This window comes from Psammomys obesus, unplaced genomic scaffold, assembly GCF_907164565.1.
Source record: "Psammomys obesus unplaced genomic scaffold, mPsaObe1.curated_primary_1811, whole genome shotgun sequence".
Classification (NCBI taxonomy): Eukaryota; Metazoa; Chordata; class Mammalia; order Rodentia; family Muridae; genus Psammomys; species Psammomys obesus.
This window is the reverse complement of record NW_026594428.1, coordinates 1,575,691-1,596,274: the sequence shown is the minus strand read 5'-3', so window position 1 is coordinate 1,596,274 and position 20,584 is coordinate 1,575,691. Positions and strand designations below refer to the sequence as shown.

Sequence of the window (20,584 nt, the reverse complement as noted above, 5' to 3'; positions counted from 1 at the left end):
TTTATATCCTTAGCCTGGCTCTCTTTAATGAACTTTACTGGAGTTGTAGTCCTCACTTCACAATTCAGGAACCTATTAGTTAACCTACATTCACTCTCAAAAACAACAGGAAAGCTTTCTGTTAATCAGGTCCTTCTATTATAAATGGAAGAGCATTATCTATCCTGTTCTCTCAGTAATGGTTTCAAAGACAGCCAGTCCAATAACATTGGTGAGTTAAATGGAAGTCCTTTGTTCATTTAAATGAGTAATGATTTTCCAGTGTTTCATGTGTATATACTTATGAATAAAAATAATTCTATATGAATATACAGATTCATATTGATAAGTTTTTGTTAATCACACAATCTGTTTTAAAGAGACCTTTATTTACTGTTGGTGGTTTAGAATCAGAATCATTTCCAGCTATCTTTGATGGTTTTAAGATGAGGCAATTAAATGAAAGCCATGTTTCTTCTTGCTCTAATAATCCCTGAATTAATGAATCTTTCTGCTTAAAATTGTTCTTCTAATACAGAAATAATATTTATAGGACTGACTTCTTTTTTTTTTAATTTTGATTGCCAGTATCATTAAAAAGCACTGTAATGTGAGTCTATTATATTCAACCCAGAAAAATAAATATTTTTGTGTATTTTCAGTTATGTTTCAGAAAGTAATATGGATGATTTGTGTGTGTGTATGTTCTGTGTCTTTGAAAACCATTATAAGCAACATTTTCTCAAATTTTCAAATGTGTTTTCATGATTGTTCCTGTTCCAAGTATCCATAATAACAGTGTTCTTCAGGAGCCTGCATTATTTCTGAGCACACACTACCATATCAAATGAAATCTTAGCATCAACTCTCAGTTATTCGGGGAAATTATTAATTTTAATTTTCTTACATAGTTTAACAATCTAGAACAGTGGCGTTCAAGCTTTCTAATGTTAGTCTTTAATGCAGTTCCCCATATTCTGTTGATTCCCAATGATAAAATTATTTTCATTGTTACTTCATTACTGCAACTTTGCTGCTGGTATGAATTGTAATGTAAAAATATCTGTGGTTTTCTATGGTCTTATGCAACCCTTGTGAAGGACCATTTGACCCCCATCCACAAAGGGTTCATAATATACGTTGAGAGCCTCTGGATTAGGTTATGGTAACTTTTAAAAAAATACACAGAATATTTCTTATTACTTTTTTAAAAAGAATAATAGTTAATCAAAGATAGCATTAGAAACCTTACTGTATTTTAATACAGTGTTAATAATTACTCTTAGGTGTTTTTGGTAGCCATTATTATTAATAGTTGCTTTTTGTGTTAGCATGATCAATGATATGGTATAGAATCATAGTTACATACATATTTTATCATCAGAAACTAAGAATTGGAAAGTTAAAATAACAGAAAGTACAGTGGAAGCAAGAGGTGCTGTCAGTTTCTGACTTAGCATCTCAGCTCTTTACTCCTAAAGTAAATATCTAAGCACATGAATGTGTCCTCCCTGTTCCTAAAACAATATAATGGCAAATTCATTTGACTTGGGACATGGGAAATTGAAAATTAGGAGCTATAAATTTTGTATCCCATCTAAATCAGAACTACCGTTTCATGTCCAATGTCATGTTAGAATCATTTGGCAGTTAAAGGAAGGCATTTGCTTATAAAATAATTTAGCAAGACACACTTTACTCAAAAAAAAAAAAAACAAACATTATTTTTTTGTGGAAAATATATCAATGATGGTGTTAAATAAATAAATTGGGTATCATTTTAATTATACTTTCTAATATTTTAAAAAAGTAAACTTAAGCTTATATTAGCGCCAAACTTTGGACATAGTGTAGGAAACCTTATGGAAGAAGACGGAGATAGAAAGACATGGAGGAGACAGGAACTCCACAAAGAGATCATGAGAACAACAGAGCCTAAAAACCTGGACCCAGGGAGTCCAGCAGAGACCTATACTCCATTGAAGGTCCTTGCATGGAGAGGACCTAGAAACTCTGTTCAGAGTAAGTCCATAGACTGCTCAATTTCTAAGTGGGTTCCCTAGTAAAGGGTACAGAGGATGTCTCTGACATGAACTCTGTGGCTGGCTCTTTGATCACATACTCCTAGGGGATGCAGCCTTGCCAGGCCACAGAGGAAGATTGATGCAGCCAGCCTTGATGAGACCTAATAGGCTAGGGTCAGATAGAAGGGGGAGGAAGTACTTCCCTATCAGGGAAAGGGCATAGGGAAGGAAGGGAAGTTGGGACTGGGAAGAGATGAGAAAGGGGGCTACAGCACGAATAAAAAGTGAATAAATTGTAATAAATAAATAAATAAAATTAAAAAAAACAATGATAAAAAGGTGCAGAAAACATAAGCAAGTAAAAAGAGAGGTTCTAAACTTGTTAGAAGACAGAGTAAATAAATTGTAATAAATAAATAAATACATATATATATATTTAAAAAAAAAGAACACAAAGTGAGAAAAAGTCTGGAAATCACTACCATAGGAACCAACTTCTTGAACAGAACCCCAACAGCATAGGCTCTGATATCAACAATTAATAAATGAGATCTCATGAAACTGAGAAGTTTCTGTAAGTCAAAGGACACTGTGACTTACAGAACAAAATGGCAGCCAACAAATTGGGAAAAGATCTTCACCAACCCGACATCAGACAGAGGGTTGATATCTAAAATATACAAAGAACTTAAGATATTAAACTCCAACAAATCTAATAATCCAATTTAAAATGAGGTACAAAGCTAAACTGAGAATTCACAATAGAAGAATATTAAAATGCTCATTGTTCTTAGCCATCAGATAAATGCAAATCAAAATGACTCTAAGATTTCATCTTACACCAGGCAGAATGGCTACGATCAAAACTTCAAGTGACAACACATGCTGTAGAGGATGTGGAAAAGGGGGAACCCTCCTCCATTGCTGGTGGTAATGCAAACTTGTACAACCTCTCTGGAAATCAATCTGTTGCTTTCTCAGAAAATTGGGAATATTTCTACCTCAAGTCCCAGCTATACCATTTCTTGGCAAATAACTAAAAGATGCTCCACCATACAAGGTCATTTGCCCAACTATGCTCATAGTGCCTTTACTCATAAAAACTAGCAATTGATCAAAAGTGGCTGCATTGTCCTCTTCTGTGGCCTGGTAAGGCTGCTCCCCCCTCAGGGGGAGGTGATCAAAGAGCAGGCCAATCAGATTATGTCAGAAGCAGTCCCTCTTCCCATTACTAGGTAACCCACTTGGACACTGAACTGCCATGGGCTACATCTGTGAAGGGGTTCTAAGTTATCTCCATGAATAGTCCTTGGTTGGAGTATGAGTCTCTGGGAAGTTCCCTGTGTTCAAATTTTCTTGTTTTGTTGCTCTCCTTGTGGAGTTCCTGTCCTCTCCAGCTCTTACTATTTCCCACTTCTTACATAAAATTCCAGTCACTCTGCCCAACAGTTGGCCATCAGGCTCAGCACCTGCTTTGATAGTCTGCAGGGAAGAGGCTTTCAGAGGCCCTCTGTGGTAGGTTCCTAGTTTGTTTGCAGCCACTTTTGATGAGAACTGATAGACTAAGATCAGAAAGGAGAGGAGAACCTCCCCTATCAGTGGACTTGGGGAGGGGCATGCATGCAGAAAAGGGAGGGAGGGTGGGATCAGGAGGGGAGGAGGGAGGGGCTTATGGGGGGATACAAAATGAATAAAGTGTAATTAATAAAAAAATAAAAAATAAAATGTATCACAAAAAATAAAACACTAGAAACTGGAAACAACCTAGATGTAACTCAAGGAAAAATAGATACAGTAATAATGGTACATTTACACAAGTGGAATACTAGTCAGCTATTACAAAAAAATAATGAAAAATACAGATACATGAATGGAATTAGAAAAAAAACAGGGTCAGATAAAAGGGGAGGAGGTCCTCCCCAATAAGTGGACTTGGAAAGGGGCAGGGAGGAGGTAAGAGAGGGAGGGAGGGATTACAAGGGAATGGGGGATCGGGGGGGATACAGCTGGGAAACAGAGTTAATAAAATGTAACTAATAATAAAAAATAAAAAGAAAATAAAGAGAAAAAAAAGAAAGAAAAGATAATTCTAAGTGAAGTAACCCAGACCCAGAAAGATGCACATGGTATGTATTCATTTGTAAGTTGATACTAGACATATAGTACAGTATAATCATACTAAAATCTACAGACCCAAAGAATCTAAGTAACAAGGAGGGCCTAAGAGAGGGTGCCTAAATACCATTCAGAAGGGGAAATAGAACAGACAGCAGAAGTGGATGAAGAGAGGGAACTGGGCAGGAGATAGAACAGGGAGGGAAACAAAGGTAGGAATCAGATGAGAGGAGAATGGTTGTGGGAGGTGAGAGGGCTGGCTTCAAGAAGGGAAACTGAGGAGGGACATCTCTTTGTCAAGCTTGAGGCTTGCAACAGGGTAGGGTCCTGTGAGGATATGAGTGTTATTCTAGCTAAGACTCCTAATATGGGGTACATGAAGGCTGAAGTGACCACTTCCTAGCCAGGCAGGACTAGTGGAAGGAGGGGATCAACAACCTACCGACAAAAATCTGTGGACCAAAAATACCCTATCTATAAGAAGTATATGGATAACGAGGGAACATAGAGGGAAAATCCAAACAATAATTGGCTCAACCTGAGAGCCACCCCACAGGCGAGATCCAGCCACTGTCCCGTACTTTCAGACAGGATTCTAACCTGACTGTCATCTGGGAAGCTCCAACCAACACCAGATAGGGACAGAGGCTGGGACTTGCCGCCAAGCATGGTTCGAACTCTGGGAATCCTGTAGAAGTGTTGGGGGAAAGATGGAAGGAATTGAAGAAGACAGGAACTTCATAAGAAAGCCAACAGAGACAACTAACACAGTCCCATGGGGGCTTACAGAGACTGAGACACATCAACCGGAGGCATGCATGATCTGGACCTAGGTCCCTTGCACATATGTAGCCCATGGGAAGTTTCGGCTTCCTATGGGGCAACAGGCTGTTTCTAACATGGACTCTATTGCCCTCTTTTTGGATCATTTGGCCATGGCAGTGCTATCTTGCCAGGCCTCAGGGAATGAAGGTAAACGAAGTTCTACTGTGTCTTGGAGAAGGTTAATAAGGGGTTTCCTTTTCTGGGGTGAAAGGGAAAGAAGAAAGGGGAGGAATGGGAAGTGGAGGTCTGGAAGGAGGTAAGGGAAAGGTCAACCACAGGGTGTAAAGTAAAAAAAAAATGTAAAATTAAAAAAATGATAAAAAATATAAAAAACAAACATGATGCTAGAGGCTGTGGTGAGAATGAATATTCTCTGAAAGCAGATCCTGCAAAGGAAAGAATAGCTGCAGTTATGTACTTTAATTTTTCTTATGAAAACTACAAAAGTTATTCAACTCATACTCCAAGTGAAAAATGACACAGATTTGAAGGGGAATTTTCAGAGGGAAACATTTGAGGGAATTCTAAGAAAGCAAATCTTTTATTCCTTTGTGCTTTGGAAAAAGTCACATATTTTCCAGCATTCAACTTGTAGAGGATAAATCTTTTACTGAATTTTGTATTTTAAAGAATGGTGAGATTCCCTGTTTGTTTGTTTGTTTGTTTGTTTGATACAGGTTTTCTCAGCATAGCCTTGGCTATCCTGTACTTGCTTTGTAAACCAGGCTGCCTTCCAACTCCCAGACATCTGCCTGCCTCTACATTCAGGAGTTCTGGGATTCCAGGCCTGCCCCTCTAAGCCTGGCTTTAGAGTTCCTGTGTGTTTGCATTATACATAAGGATCTAGAGATAGTCACAGACATACAAAGACACTTTAGTTCTCAGGTTGTTGTCTCATCTTCCCTTAACTGAAATGAGCCTTTTGTATGAAGCCAGGAATAAACGAATACCTAATTGTAGAATTGCAGTTTATCTTTTCACATATTTTAATATCTGTGGAAACACCCATTTCTCAATGAATAATATTTAGTAAAGTTCTCACATTGTATTCACAAAAGATGAACATTTCAGTTGAACTACTTATTGGAGGAAAGGATTTTAAAGGCATTAACAAATTATTTTTATAAAGTACACCAGCATGCACTCAGGCTGAATAAGTATTAAACACTAATACTTCTATATAAATTTACATTGTAATGTGATTTGAGCACTTCATTTTAAGAAATTTGTCATTGTACATTTTACAAAATTTAGAGATAATCATCCTAATAATATTACTTGCAAATTTTACATTTAAGGTAATTTTATTGAAGATTATATGTGTATAACAGTAACTCTCCCTTTTTAAAAAAAAATAAGGAAAGTAAGCTATTTTGGAAACAAACCACCATTATAGAAACCCTTTTTACTTTCAGGTCAAGAATGCTATTTATTTTTTGTCATAAAAACACTCAAAAAATTCAATAGTAAAATTATAAAAATTAAAAAAAGAGTTAGATACCTTATATTAACCTTTATGAAATGAGAAACTGATATTTTCTACCATTGATTTAAAGGACATTGTAAGTTCACCTGCATCTCTAAGACGCAAGAACCTCTGCTTAGATGTAGCCCACAGACAGCTCAGTCTTTATGTGGGTTCCATAGTAAGAGAAGAAGAAATAGTTTCTGATGTGAACTCCTTGATCATTTTTCCCTAGTGGGGTGACCTGGCCAGCCCACAAATGAAGAGGATCCAGGTATTCCTGATAGGACCTGATAGGCTAGGGTAAGAAAATAAGGGAGGAGGACTTCCTCAATCAGTGGACTAGGGGAGAGGGATAGGGGAGGAAGAGAGAGGGAAAGTGGAGATGAGGGAGGGGGCTACAACCAGGATACAATGTAAATAAATTATAAATAATAATAATAATAAAGCAACAAGTATCACAAAAAAGAAAAAGAAAAAATGCAGAGTTGTGAAGCCCAGTGCATGCGGCTGAATGTACAATGAAACTCTCACCCATAGCTTAGGGATCATTCATTGAAGAAAAGGAAGCATAAAGATTCTAAGAGCCAGAAACTCAGAGTGTTTGTTGTGAGATTGTGTCTCCTAGGAATGTCAGAAGCTACACTAATTAAGAAGACTGTATAAATGTGAACTGATTAGGAATAACAACAGACATGCTAATTTTGGTGAGGGAGAGCTCTGGAGGACTGGACCTTACAGGAAGAACTGCAGGCAACTAATGTTGACAATGGGACAAATAGACTTCATAAGAGAAGAGCACACCAACTGGCTATCAAATAATAAATGGTCATCCTAGAAACATACATAACTCTAAAAAAGATAAGCAGGTTGTATTTATACACACATATATAATATAAAATACATTATATAATAATACACAATAATGAGAAATGAGGCCATGGATTTGAAAAGGAGAAACTGAACATTACATGGGAAACTTCTGGAGTGAGGAAAAAGAAACGGGAATAGAAGTTACTAAATTATAATGGCAAAGTTTTAAAGACGTAATCAAAAATAAGAATCACTGTATGACTACATAAAATGAGTCAATGTTTTTTTCAAAAGAATAAAATTGTTCAAGAAGTAACAATATGGGGAAAATAGCATATGACAGAGTTATTTCTCTCAAAACTTGGAACATGTAGTCTGTAAATGTCTAGTAAACATCTTAACTTTTCTATGTACCTCTTTTTGGAGTTAGTGAATTATAGTACAATAGAGTATTCAAAGAACTTTAAAGCTAGTTTTTAACAGGGATTTAAATATTTTGTGGTCTTTGTTTCAAAATAATATTACTTAATTTTATGGACAGTACAGAATGAGAAAACACTTTGAGAAAAGCAAGCATAAGGAAGAGCTAAGCAACGTGAGAGAAACTAACTCAGACATGAATACATGGCTACTATAAGTTTACTTGTTTATCTGAGACCTGTATGTGTCCTTTACATGTAGCCCTCTTCTAACAATGTACCTAGAAATTTGTTAGCAACTTAATATTCCACTTGAACTGAGCTTTTTGAACACCTGTTAACAACTTTTCTTTCAGTTAAGGACCATCAATTTGGATAGTGGATACTCAAACAAATTCCAAAATATATAAGAGCTTGAGGGTGGTCCTACAGATCATACATAAAAAGGTTTCATACACATGCAAAATAATAAAAACAGTCTGACCAATCTTATGCCTACATGAAATTAGACATACATATGAATAAACTAGAAGCATTACAAGAAGGGATGTGCTCAGCAAAGAAATGTTTTTAACTTGTCCATCAATACAGACACACACCCAAGTAAAATCCCCAGTATACCAGCACTCTCCAACACCCTTTAAAGAAAGTCCCTAGCACTATTCGGGGTATGAATATCCACACTTATATGGCCACTTTCAATCTTGTCATCGATTTTTCTGATCTATACTATCACCTTACTCAGCCTGAGACCTTGACCACCAGTAACAATTTCGTAGTAACCTGAATGGTGGGGTGAGCTACAAAAACCTGACTAAATGCATAACTGAACTGATACAGAATATTTATAATGCAGAGGAAATGCACACCCGACAAAATTTGTCTGTAATGAATTTAATGCTATTGGGTGGGCACATGATGCTATTATCTATGTTCCAAACTATAGAATCCAAAAGCAACTGTAGTTTATGCTTGCTTGTTTTTATGTGTACGTGCACACATATACACATACAGGAGTGGGGCAAGAGATTTTTGTCACCATCGGTAGCTGAAAGGAATGCCTGAAACATGACAGTGTTTATGACAGTGGCCTCTACAATCACCATCACCACAGGATTGCAGATGTTACTACTTCCCTGCACTGCTCTGCTTTTGATACAGCTGGGTTTACCGAGGAGTAATTCCAAATATGAGCAAGTAAATTAACCAACCAATGTACAGACAAAGTAATATGAATAATATAAAATTCATTTAACAATTACTCAGGTTTACAACAAAAGGAAAATGAACTGCTAATGCAGGATCCTAGTAAACTTACACACAATATCATAGGTTTACCGTAAGAGTCACTTCCTCCACACAGGCAAACATTCAGACAGACTGACTTCCTACAACAGAGCACTAGAACATGATGAATGAGGAGGGTTATTCTTTTTTATTATCTTTTTTATTTTTCATTTTTTATTAATTACAGTTTATTCACTTTGTATCCCCCATAAGCCCCTCCCTCCTCCCATCCCAGCCCCACTCTCTCTCCCCCTTCTTCTCGCTTCCCCCCCCACCAAGTCCACTGATAGGGGAGGGAGGAGGGTTATTCTTAACCTGAAGAATAGAATTAATTAATGAACTATGTTGTTTTGAGGCCAAGAACCAATATAAAAACATGTTGAAAAGTAATTTTCCCCAAACCACCTCCCTTAAAAGCATTAAGTTTTTAAGGGTGGCTTTATTTATTTATTTATTTTTTAATTATTATCATTAGTTCCTGGTTTTTCTATTTTGCTTTACAATTTCCAGTCCAAAGGTTGCAGTTTTCTGTGTGGGATGTTTTTCCTGCACTTGTTCTTATCACCAGAAATGCCACTCTGTTCTCAATCCCTTATCAAGTCCTCTGGCTTTGGTAACACTCACCTCCCTCGCTAGCCCTATTCCTGTCAGAGAGTGAAAGCAGGGGAGGTAGAGAGAGCAAAGGAGTTTCTAAATTTGGTGGTGGACCATATTGACAAAATCACATTAGTTCCCGGCATGTAATGAATTCTCATGTTGGAAATGGCACTTCCTGTTACCCATTGAATCATCTCCCAGAATGAAAGCCAACTTAAAGTATAAATGCTTACCTTTAAATGCACAGTGTCTTTGAAGTGGAAGTAGAGAGGGTGGGAATAATGATAATGGGAAGGTTGCAGCACAGTAGGTATGAATGGAAAACAGCCGCATTGTTACCCTTGGTGGATGAATGAAAACCCAAGGAGACAAAACACTGGGAGGAAGAAGTCAAATTGCAATGCACAGGACAATATGTAACTATGAACTTACTAATGTGCTATTTGATATATCTTATGGGTGTATGCTCTGAAACAAATGGTAACACGTACAATATTAAAAAACAAAACAAAACAAAACAAAACAAAAAAAAACTACTATCATCCGTGCTTTTTATACTATTTGTTAAATTGCTTAAGATTATATCTGGGGAAAAATAAAACTTTCCTCATTAAATGAGTAAAAATCTTTTTCTTTTTTTTTAAGGAGTGTTGCCTGATGGAAACCAAGGAGTAGAAAAAATTCTAAACCTTTTATTAGGACAAAAATATTAACATAAATGATAAAAAATAAATATAAATTACTGTTTACAAATATTCCAAACCTGTTGAAAGCCCATCTATTCCATGGATATAGGTAGGTAGGTGGAAAGATAGATAAATGAAAGATAAAAATAGTTTAATTTTACAGTACTATTTCTCAAGTCAGTTTTCTCAAGTATGTTTTAAGGTGCAAAATATCACTCAAACATCAGTAGGGGTATATCTCTCCAAAACCATTAGGTGAATGTAATTTTCAACTTAGGGTAGGATTTCCTTAAACTCCATGTAACTATTTTATTATACTTTTCTGATTTTTGAGAACAAATTTGTAGAGTCAATGGAAGATAATCCTCCAAGACATAAATTTGTGACAGAACATGTTGTTGCTCTCTGAAGTGCTCTGACTAAAAGGAATGCAATCCTAGATTTAAAAGGCAGTGCTCTGGATCCATGTATAAATGAAAAGTTGTAGGCCATCTGTGACATAGCATCTCTGACTGCTGGCTCACGCTGGGCAGAAGTCAGTTGTCTGTGTAAGTATCAGTTAAATTTGAGTCTTTCCATCAATGTTTTTGTTTTTTTTTTTTTAAATTCACTGTGGAAACATGCCTCTTCTTTGCTTTTAATCATTTTTCTTTGTACATTTCAATTTTCATTCTCAAATATGAATATTTGGAGACTCTAAGTAGTTTTTTGACATGCAACAACTTCAAAAAAAAAAAAATAAGAAACAAGGTTACCCGTAATCTTCTCTAATCACATGGCTCTTCCAATGCTATAACCTTCTTATTCAAATAAAAGTACATTACTTATCTGGTATATGAAACCCATTTTAATAGATGCTATGAAATCATAATAGTGAGTTTAAAATATATCACTTATATTTGGATATCTAATCTCTAGATATAAATGTAGGCATAATATTGCTGATTAAAAAAAAACGTTTATTCCATAAATATATAAACATATATTTGTAACAAATATATAAACATATATCTGTTACTCTGCAGCTAGAATGCAATTTTTCTTCAATGAATCACACAGAATAACACATGAATATTTATAAGGAACACTTCTTTCACTATTCGCATCTTATAGAACTCATTACAAAGTAAAGTGATACTGATTTGAAAATATAGCTCTCTCATTGTCAGAATTTACAGCAAATATCTGAATTCGGAATAAAGTAGCACAAAATAGATGAATACTCTTTATAAATAAAATATCTACATAACTATGTTAGGGAGATTCTTATTTAGTTCCTGAAATTGTGCTTACTGTCAAAAATACACAAATCTGAATATTTTAAACTATAGCTGTATGAGAAAAGAAGACAAACTCAAAACCATGTTTAATAAGCTTTTCAGAGCTGGGTGTGTGTGCTAAATTACCACAACACTTTTAAAAAGTTTACTTTAAAATGAAACACAGAAAGACAGAAAGGCAGAAAGGGAGATAAAACTATTTAAATTTACCAATTTTGAGACATGTGAACAGGGTTGAGAGACAAAAATTATTAATCTCTCCTCAAATAGTTAATTTGTTCCAATATGAGCTCCATCAATAGTATTTTATAATATAATAAACTGTAATTGTCTACAAATTATAGTGATAATCATTTTTCTTGGCTATTTTATTACTTGTGATTCATGACCACATAAGACACAGAATTTTTAATCTTTTTTAAATTATTTATTTATTTATTATTACAATTTATTCACTTTGTATCCTAGCTGTATGTAGCCTCTTCCCATGTCTCTTCCCAGTCTCCCCCTCCCTCCTACTCCATTCCCTATGCTCTTCCCTTCCTTTGATGTGGGAGGCCCTCTTCCCCTTCTATCTGACCCTAGCCTATCAGGTCTCATCTTCCTCTGTGGTTTGGCAAGGCTGTCCCTCCAAGAAGGAGGTGATTAAAGAGCCTGCCACTCAGTTCATGTCAGAGAGACAGTCCCTGCTCCCCTTATAGGGAACCTAGTTAGAAGCTGAGCTGCCATGGGTTACATCTGAGCAGGGGTTATTGTTCTTCTCCATGTATGGGCTTTGGTTGGGGCATTGGTCTCTGCAGGACCCATGGGCCCAGACATTTTGGTTCTGTTGATTTCCTTGTAGAGCACCTGTCCCCTCCAGGTCTTTCTATCTCCTCTTTTTCCATAAGATTTCCTGCACTCTGCCTAAAAGTTTGCTATGAGTCTCAGCATCTGCTTCAATACTCTGCTGCTTAGAGACTTTCAGAGGCCCTCTGTGGTAGGCTCCTGTCCTGTTCTCTGTCTTCTCCCAATTCTGAGGAAGACCCTTGGGAAGATGTTTAATCTGAATTTTTTAAGTCTTTGTACAATAATTTTAAAATAAAAAGAAATGTGTTCTTAAGAATATTATCAATACCCTGTATTAAGATAAAATAATATCAAGTGCCTATTAAGATGACCCTGAAATAGATAAAGTGGTCAGACAATTAATTTGAAATCCTGGTTGTAATATCAAGGCTTTATACTGACAAATGCAAAATTATTAAGTTAGCGTTTGCTATGCCTCTAACGTTATATAAATAGGGTTTCTCATTTCATCATAATCTCTATTTTATGTAATAGTTTTCCCACCCACCATATGTGTGGGCAAAGGTATTATATACTGTACTGTCCTCAAGAATCATGAAGATAAAACGGAAACAATTATTTCTAGGCACAGCTTTTCAAATAGTCCAATAGACTAAATCTACAACATACAGAATAATTCAGTTTAACCTCGAAAAAATAAAAAAAAATATTCTAATTTAGTTTTCTCATTCTATATGATATCTTACCTATAACCACCTTCACAAAAGGTGAAGTTGACTTGTATTTCACCATTAAAACAAGTGAAGGTTATAAATTAACTTTTATGAACACATAGGAGTAATTGTGATATTTTCTTCAATCTTTTGTAAATACTTTGGGTTCATACAAACATGTTCATATAATCAAGTAGTAATATGTGCAAATATATAAGTTTAAATGAAAACACAGCTGAAAGTACAAGTAATCATTTGAAGACATAAATATTTTACTGTTTAATTTGAATTTGATGCTTTATCTATTTTTTAAAAGGAAACTTTGATGTATGTGAAGTCCTGTAGATTGCACAGGGCAATATTCACACATAGATGTGAATATTTGATGAACCTCTTCTAGCAATTACATAAAATTCTTCCCTATCCAGGTTGTGTAGGATGTACACATATCTGATAAAGGGTTCTAGAAACATGATATGCCTCAAAGAATGATCATTACTGTATTGCACTTTTACAAAAGTTGTATATGTTTTTTCATTACTTTGTAAATGTGGTGTTTATGTATCATTTGAGGAAAGTAGATGGGAAGTATATTGAGCTACAGGGTTTGTGTGTGTGCATGTCTGTGTGTGTTTATAGTCAGAGGGCAATTTTAATGAGTAGCAATGTATGGGTTCTGAATGTTAAAATCAGGTAAGTTCCTCTGAAGAATGAGGCGGCTCTACATTTCTCCTTAGACCAAAGAAATGAATGACCCTTGTTGCCTAGACAACATGTAACATCATGTTACATTCAGTGGCTCTCTTCTTGGTAGAATGCCTTCCTGAGACCATTGCTTCATTGTTAGTGTGTCTCTCCTTTGAGTCTGTCAAAATATGAAGAAAGTTTGGAAGTTTCTGTATTGGAAAGTTTGGCAATAATATAGAGAATGTTATTGGTACTTCATATTCTCCTACAAATAATACCAGACATAGTTCCTTCTTCAAGTGTAGATAAGAGCATATTAAACTTTTAAACTGAAACTTCAAATTACAACTGTGGGCACCTAGTATTTATATTCAAATTTATAACGTATGTTTAAATTAAAAATATTTAAAAAAATGAGATTAAGTCACTTATGATCTTTCTAACTACAGAACCTACCCCCAAACACGATAAGACATTTAAACCCATTTATGAAATTCTTTTGAAGTTCTGTAAATATAAAGACCAATAACTTTATTCTCATTGAGACAAATAGAAGAAATAAGAGAAAGAATTCAAGTGACCAATGCCCATTTTGCTAAATGAATAAAATATAAATGATAGCTTTGAATATTATTCAAATATTGGGCTCTCCGATTCTCCACCTTCTTTCCTGAGAGTGAAATAAAAAAAAAATGAAAATAAACACACATACACACACCACACACACTAAAAATAAGGACAACTAAAAATAAGAATAACATTTCTATTGTTGGTTCTCACACAGTAACATCAGTTTTCACAAAACAAACCCTTTAACCATATATGTGTTGTCTATACACATATGTGCAATTCAATTGGATTTAATGGCTAAAAACAAACAAACAAACAAACAAACAAAACATACAAAAAGTCATAAGTTTGGAAGAGAACAAGTGGGATGCTATAGGTGACTAGAAGTTGGAAATAGGGCACATATAATTATATTACATTATATATATATATATAATTCTTAAGAATAAGCATAACATTGTAATAAAAGTCCATATTATGATGTTTACATGGGGGGAAGAGGTATTTTTGTGATAGTGCTCCTATAAAATATCTTAGTCTGGCTCCAGAGAATACATCCATTCCAGCACTTTGCATTTGTAATATGGTTAAAAGACCATCTCTACGAGTGCTAAATTTAGGAATAAGCACATTAACGTGGTAGAACTGCAGTGGGAATGTTTTAAAGTGAAAGGAGGCATTCCTCTCTCTGACTTCCTTGGCATACTTTGGTGATGAGCATAATGGTTCCAGGAAGAGAACTAAAGTAACTGTTAAAGACAAATCTGTGTCACTATGGTCAAAACCACAAATGAGATCCTGCATTCCATTTGTTATCTCTCTATCTGATCTATCATTGCATATCTATTACCCATCTGTTTATTTATCGTATTTCTAATCTTCAGCATCTACATAACATCTGCTTCATATAAGTGACAATATCTACTGTCAATATACCATCCTTATAACCTCAACATCTATCAACCTCTGTCATCATGTTTTTCTACTTACCTACCTACATATCTGTATCTATCCATCTTTCTAATCAAATTTTTATCATTAACAGATTTTTACAGACAGCATTGCCATTTCTTATAAGTAATGGAACACTTTTATATATGTTCTTAACCCGATGCTCTTAAATCTTTTTTTTTCTTGATACAATTAAAATATCAATTCTAGATCTGAAGCTCTAAACTTTTATAAAAACTTCAAATGAAGACAGCGTTATTTTTTTTCAGCATCTTGGGATCTACTTAAGAGATAAACCGCTTTCTCAACAAATATGAAATACACAGAAGAGGAACAATGTTTTAATCTTTGATAATATCTCATGGTCCACATTAAATTTGTTCCTATTTATAAACTTAAATTTAAAGAAAAGTTAATTTAAACCTTATTCTTTACTTTCTTCAGGATTCTAAGCTTCAAGTATCTTTATTCAGTAGAAGATGCACAAGAAGCCAAGTATGGAGTTATTCCTAATATCTCACCACACTTAATTTACCACACAGTTCATATTCTAAAGGAATTATGACAAAAGGTAGATATATAAAAGCATTAACGTGGAAGTATAAATATTCAAAATATTTAAAATTTTAAATATTTGACTACATTTTTAAAAGAATCATATTTTTTCAAATACAAATTTAATTCTGTAGTATGTTTCAGTGTGCATTTAAGTGAAGAGAAAAATTTATGGTAACAGATCAAACTAACAGTCAGTTGCACTGAAACATCTATTTTAAAGTCAGATGATAACCAAGCAACGCTGCTCACTTTAACGGAAGATAAGTGATTGCCAACATTTGCTGATGACACACTTGCGTGTATTCTTCAAATTAACTTTGATTTCAAATGATTCTTTCTTGAAAGTATTGAAATTGTCATGTTACTCAGATAACTTTTTTTTAACATAATTTTAAGCACTTGCCAAAAATTGTGGTTGACTCCCCTCATATATTCTAGAACCATTGTAGAAAATAATGTCTGCCACATAGGATCCCAAAGGAAAGGTTAACATACAGGCAAAAACATTAAAATAACTCTTCTCACCTGTCAAATATATGGAAAGGATATTGTATTGAATAAGCTGTGCATGTAAAGGAACAGAAGAAATGCAAAGTGACTGCCTCCATGCAAGGTGATATTCAGAAAAAGTTCTGATTTATTCACAATTTATCAAGTCATGAAAAGCAACACATCATTTATAAACATAATTTTAAAGCAACTTGAATTATGATACTGGTATTAAAAGCTATCACAATAAATTATTATTACAATTATGCATATACACACAATAATGGTGACCCAATTATATAAACCAGCTCAGACAGCTAAATAGTATGATGTTAGACAACATCTTTCATCTTATAAAATTATATTACATTACTATTGCCTTATTAAAATTATTGTATCTGTTACGTTGACATTAGGTTCATTACTTTTAAACTATTACCATCTGGTTTCTCTAAAATCCTAATTCATTTACGATTGTTGGATTAGTTTGCTTATAACTTATACTTTAAATTTTCCCTCCTTTGAAAGTATATAAACATATAAGATTGTTTAACATTTAATTTTCTCTATTAAATGAATATAATATGTACTCTCCACTGCAGAAAATTTCAGTGCATCTGATGATAAATTTGGTGGCAAAATACAAACACATGCTGCTTATTTCTATTCAAGTTTTTTGGTGATATGTGATGGAGCAGCCTGCTATTTGATCTTCCTTATTTTTAATAATATCTGTTGAAACTGTCATTCACTATTTTCAGACTCATTCCTCACTTGAAACAGCATTGCCTAGGCAATAGATCACTTTGAGAATCTGAAAATGTGATTCATCTTTTACCAAATTAAGAACATTGAAGAGAGATGACTCTATTGATTTTATCTAAATCACAAATGAGCCAAATGAAAATTCTCTCTTACACCACAAAAATTACCACGTTTATTTGATATTATAAAAATCATATTTTCAGACTATATAATTTGGGCATAGTTATGGAAAAGATGCTTGGAAATCTCTTGTGTTTTTAACATAACATAACATATGAAATGATAACAAATTTCCAGAAAAGACCAAGTTTTCACAAGTCTGTAATTCTATTATTTTCATCAAAATATCAATCAGACAAATTATTACAGACTTGCTTTTCAAAGATGATAACTTTCATTATACCATTTTAATATATAATGGTCTCTGAGAACTTTATCCAATTTAAAGTGATGAAATTCTACATCATTCTGGAGATATTATAAACAACATTGTAAAACACAAAAATCAAGGCTATTTTTGAGATCATGGTACTTACAAGAAATTGCTTAATGTGAATAGTGATATTGATTTAACAATGGAAAGGCAGAACAAATAATACTCCAGTAAATCAATATATTTTCTTATCATTTCAAACTTACAAATGCCAAATTTTACTTTTGGCAGACTATCTCATTTTCATTAAGTTTTGGCATTATTTTATTGTCCAATTACAGCCAACAGGTATGTACATTTAGAATGCTTCTATTAATGAGAACCACATACATTTACTGAAATGTCTGTGATCAAATAAAATTTTTACGTTAATCTAAACACATGAAAGATAATTCAAATCTCTATCTCATTTCTTCTATCTACAAAACAATTCACATTAAGAATAACAGTGCTTTTACATTTTCACCATTCTGACTCAAAGTAGTTAACAAAAGTTATGAGAAAACTAGAGGACCATTTCAAATTTATATAAATAAGAGTATAAATGTTCACATTAAAAAAATAGAATTCAAAGCTACTACAATGAACTAATACAGGTTGAACTTTGGTTTTATTTTTAAAATAGTAATTCGAAAGCAAATTTAAGCTCCTCAAAAATAGCTTGATGGGTATGAAGAATTTTAAAACCTCGAAAGATAATAAAGCAGTCCATAGTTTCACCCTGAGCTTTTAATTTTTATTTTTAAATTTTATAAAACATTACCTGCCACCAAATATTGTAAGAGAACAGAGCAGCCCCCCAAAATATACTTGAGAGGAGAAATCAGTATCTGTAAAACATTATAAGGAAGCAAAAACTGCCTCGCTTCTGTTTTCCAGTGAATAAATAACCCTTACCTTGTTTAGCAAAGGAACTGAGTTAGCCTCACTCAGCAGGGTTGATTTGATTTTGTGGTTGCTTCCCTCTTATTCCTTCTCTTCTCTTTTCATAGTGTCTTCCCAGCGGAATCTTCATGCATCTCACTGTGCTCCTCTTCCAGCACCACTTTTAACTCAGACAGGCAGGAATCGGAAACCAAAGGAACTCTCTGATTGGCTTCCATTCCGCGTTTCTGATTAATAAGAAACGTCCCTCATATAAGAAGATATTGCAGCTGATGGCGCTGCAGGGCTCCGGGTTTAAGGACGGGCTGTGCAGATCCCTCTGGCCAGAGCGATTTGCAAGTGAATAAAGTGGGAGGGCTGAGGGAGGATTTGCCAAAGACCCTTATAGGAGAAAATAACCCAGTGTTTTTAGGCTCGGTTAATCAGCCCTGTTTAATCTGTTTGCAGTTGGGAGAGAAAAGGTCACAGCACGTCTGTAACCCATAAATCATCTGCGGAATATGTATATCACGTGGAGCTTGCTGCTGTTCAAGAAGGATTCTGCGAGTACTCCTTACACAATGCCCTGCTCCCCACTTCAAGGCAATGCCAAATTCAAAGTCTAGTAAACGAAAAGGAAAGAACCCTGAATACATTCATCATCAATAACCATGAAATTTCATCAGTATATTTAGCTTATTACATAAATCAGCTTTCAAGAAAAAGGTAATTTTAAAATGTCTAAAAATTGGAGTTGTGGCATGTTCTTTTTCTGTAAAGGGAACAATTTCACATCTTTTGAATTTTCTAGAGCACTCATTGTTTTGCTTAAATACACAGTTGAGAGTGTTTGTACTCCCTGGGTAATGTTCAAAAATATTAGTGATCCTAGCCTCCTCACAAAACAACGTGAGCCCTCTGCCGAGCTCCCTGAGGTGTGCTGCTGGACTCTGAAAGAAGGAAAACCATCGCATCCAGGTAGACCTGTTTCAGAAGGGAAGTCTCTTTATTACCTCTGGAATTGGCACAATAAGAACAATATTGATGAATAGATAAATCCTTCTGAAAAGAACTTTAGTAATAGTCGGATGGAATGCACAGTGGGAGTCTGGATCACTTTATCATAGCTTGTTAAGTCACAGTAAGTAAATAGCTTAAGCGCCAAAAAAATATCAATATCCTACTCGATGCTTCAAAGAAAAACAGATAATAGAAAAAAAATTCTGGTAGTAGTAGTAAAAAAAGTAAAAAAGTTGATCTAGTAAAAAAGTAGCAAAGTTTATCTCATCAATGGAGGGTAGATTATGAAGTCACCTATTTATGACTTGTACCTTATGAAAATGTATGTCTGAAAAACTCACACAAAGTATTGGAAAAGAGTAACTCAACATGTTTCTGGTAAACTGTTCCACCATGAATGTGCAGTGGAGAGACTACAATTAGCATACAGAAATCAGGCAAGAAGGAAATTTTACCATCTTTTTTTTTTTTTTTTTTGTATGAAAATGAAACCAGGTATAAAAAGAAAAGAAAAGAAAAGAAAAGAATAAAAGGAAGAGATATCTGGAGTGTGATATCTAGGTGTTTGGGACAGCTTAATGAATTCTTTATGGACATTGCCTATTTTCTGGAGGGAAAAAAATGTAAAATTCACGAGTACTTTCAGAAATACTTCCAACAGTCTACATGTTACTTTAAATAAAATCGCATTTTAAAGAGAATACTTTGCTAATAGGAAGATAAACTATTGTATGTAAGTTGAGAAAAATGAAGTAAAAAGAATATTTTATCATGGTTTACAGTAAACATTCACAGGTAAAAGCTTTAAATCCCTTATGTTAAGCACTTTTAACTCCCTGCTGAAACATTGCTGTAAGGAAAAGACTATTTTGTGGAAAACCTACAATCCAACAGAGTATTCTGTAACCTAATTTCAAGCTATTTTTACTAATCCTAGAAATATAGGAAGAAAGCAGGTTTGAAAAAAAAAATAGCTGCCTCAGGAGTCTTCTGGCCTCACTCTTACTGGGAATGCCTTGATAAAAGAATATAACTTGGAATTATCCAAGCACGCAGAAAAGAGGTATCAAATCCATAACTACTTTTGTGTTTCAAATGTAATTGGCAGTCTATATCATATTAAGGAGACGTGAGCAAACATTCACTTAGTGCAGGCAGGGCACAAAACAATGAAACAGCTCTGTTGAAGTCTAGTTTGGAAGACTAATATGTTTTAGTAGGGTTGCTTATAGACGCATGGCAAGCTATGGACAGC

General features: G+C 34.4%; 1 protein-coding gene across 1 annotated transcript in view; it reads right to left on the bottom strand.

Moving 5' to 3' along the window:
* Cdh9 (cadherin 9) overlaps positions 1–18,393 on the bottom strand; it is a 183,085-nt gene extending 164,692 nt beyond the window's left edge. The window contains exon 1 of the mRNA XM_055618998.1: positions 18,343–18,393. The gene's annotated coding sequence lies outside the window, so the exon portion shown is untranslated. The remainder of the gene's footprint in view (positions 1–18,342) is intronic.
* Positions 18,394–20,584: the final 2,191 nt, after the last annotated feature.